This window comes from Loxodonta africana, chromosome 5 (genome assembly GCF_030014295.1).
Source record: "Loxodonta africana isolate mLoxAfr1 chromosome 5, mLoxAfr1.hap2, whole genome shotgun sequence".
Lineage (NCBI taxonomy): Eukaryota > Metazoa > Chordata > Mammalia > Proboscidea > Elephantidae > Loxodonta > Loxodonta africana.
Window position 1 is genome coordinate 89,963,062 of NC_087346.1, and position 2,468 is coordinate 89,965,529.

The window sequence follows — 2,468 nt, forward strand, 5'->3', positions numbered from 1 at the left end:
GTCGAAATAACTCTTTGGTCCATTGGTTGGCTTAATGAAGCTGTGTTTGGTGATAAAAAGCAAATTTTCACATTTTCATTCATTGTTCAAGGGAAGTAGTGTGACTTGAAGTGCGTTCCAATGGAAATATTCCTTTAAAAGTTAAATGATTTTGCCTAGGGTGTCTCTCTCCCACTGGGAGATATGGAGGCAACACAACTACACGTTTTGCTGTCTGTGTGAGTAATTGATGTACGGTGAGTATCGTTAACAGGCTTTGGAAGGAGTGACATGATCAGTCAATGACATTATATGCACCTGTTCTTTTTGAAATGATTTGTGGATTGGAGAGCTGGTGGCAAAGTTTATACTTTATGCAATCACTCATATTTAAAATAACAGGGTAACTGAAATCTGTGTATATTGGGACCATGCAAAATGAGGACTGCCATTACTAAAAAAAAAAAAAAAAAAAAAATGGTCTGGAGCTCGTGTATTTAATTTCTTAGTGAAAATGTGGTTAGCTGCTTTTTTTTTTTCCTCAAATGTTAGCAGTACACTTTAAAATGTAATAAATAATTTTAATTGGGTGAAACTTAGAGTATAAATTATAATTTTTACTCCCTTACATTAATAATGAAGATGTCAGATAGAATTTGGCAACTCTTAATATTCAGCTCAGGAAGGCAATAGGGAAGGAAGATTTCCATCTCCCCCTGCACATGGTCAGTTAAACAGCCGTTGCAGACTGTGTCTTTAGTGCTCTTGTACATATTAATGGAAGACTGCACATATGATGAAGGTCCCCAGGTGGCAAAAGCAGTTTGCACTCAACTCAGTTCCAACTTACCCAGCAGTACCGCAGAAGACAAGGCTCGGTGATCTTCTTCTGTTAAGATTACTGCCAATAAAACCTTATGGAGCAGTTTTACTGTGTAACACATGGGGTGGCCATGAGTTGGAGTTGACTCAATGGCCACTAACAACAACAACACATCTGATACCACTACCTGTCTGTCATTTTGTCATACTGTGGTGGCTTGTGTGTTATTGTGATGCTGGAAACCATGCCATTTCAAATACCATCAGGCTCATCCATGACGGACAGGTTTCTGGGAACTTCCAGAGTAAGATAGACTAGAAAGAAAGGCCTGGCAATCTACTTTGGAAGTTTAACCAATGAAAACCCTACTATTGCAGCAGAATACTGTCCAGTATAAAAAAAAAAAAAAATTTTTTTTTTTTTTTTCCCAGTATAGTGCTGGAAAATGAATTCCCTAGGTTGGAAAGATTCAAAATACACAGTGGCGGCAACAATGAACTTGAGCACATCAATGATAGTGAAGATGGCACAAGACTAGGCAGAATTTCATTCTGTTTTATGTGGGGTCACCAAGAGTAGGACCTGACTTTACGGCAACTAACAACAACAACAGCACAGCTGATTAAACACAGATCTTTCCTCCTTTGGCCTGCCCAGAGTGGTGACTTTAACAACAAAAAATATGCCCATGATTACCTGCATAACATTCTTGAGAAATTGTGGAGATCTTTGGGTAGAGGCAACAGGCCTAGTGTAAAGTCATCAGCCTGGCAAATCAACAAAAAAGAACGTTTCTCTCAGATTCTGTTAACTTTAAAAAATTTTCAAACAGGTTTGTCAAGATATAATTTATGTATTATAAATCTCCCCCATTGTAAGCATACAGTTCAAAGAGTTTTGAAACACTGGCCGTTTCATGAATTTGAACCTCACCCTTGTGCAAGGCCATGCTAAACTTCACTGAATTGTTCCAATTTTAGTATACATTCTTACTAAGTCAAAACCTCCTGGAATTTTAAATTTTAGCAGGAAATCACCATCTAATATTGTTCAAGAACATGTTGTTGTTGGGCACTGCCAAGTTGATTCCAACTCATAGTGATCTAAGAAGGCAGAGTAAAACCACACCGTAGAGTTTTCTTGGCTGCAATTATTATAGAAGCAGATTGTCAGGCCTTTCACCCACAGAGCCTCTGAGTGGGTTCAAACCCTGATGGTTCATTTTATGTGTTAACTTGGCTACCAAGGTGGGGGGACAGAAGAAATATGAAGGATACTTTTTCATAACACTCTTAGACATGTTTTCCCATGTATTTGGTAAAATGAATTATAATGATGAATCTTTTTTTGTATAAGGATATCTATTTCTAAACTTTTATATTTTCAGGCTTAAGATTCTGATTTAGTAATAGAGCCCAGTTTCAAAAAATTTGAAACCATCTTCTGGTGCACTAGAGGGAAAAGAGAATTATAGACAAGGGCAAATGTGCGCATTGTGCTTCAGGACAATTTTACTTGACTCACCTTGAATCTCATTTGATCTTCTTTCAAGAGTCATCTTCATAGACTCTCCTATTTAAAATAGTAAAGCTCCCTTCATTTTCTAGCCCTGATTCTATCTTATTTTTCTCATTTGCACTGATGACCACCTAACGTAAGTTCAGAC

At 37.4% G+C, this 2,468-nt stretch overlaps 1 non-coding gene across 1 annotated transcript; it reads right to left on the minus strand.

Moving 5' to 3' along the window:
- Positions 1–1,700: 1,700 nt before the first annotated feature.
- On the minus strand, positions 1,701–1,806 carry LOC111752214 (U6 spliceosomal RNA). The gene has a single exon (XR_002787199.1). It is a non-coding gene; the product is annotated as a U6 spliceosomal RNA (small nuclear RNA).
- Between the last annotated feature and the right edge of the window lie 662 nt (positions 1,807–2,468).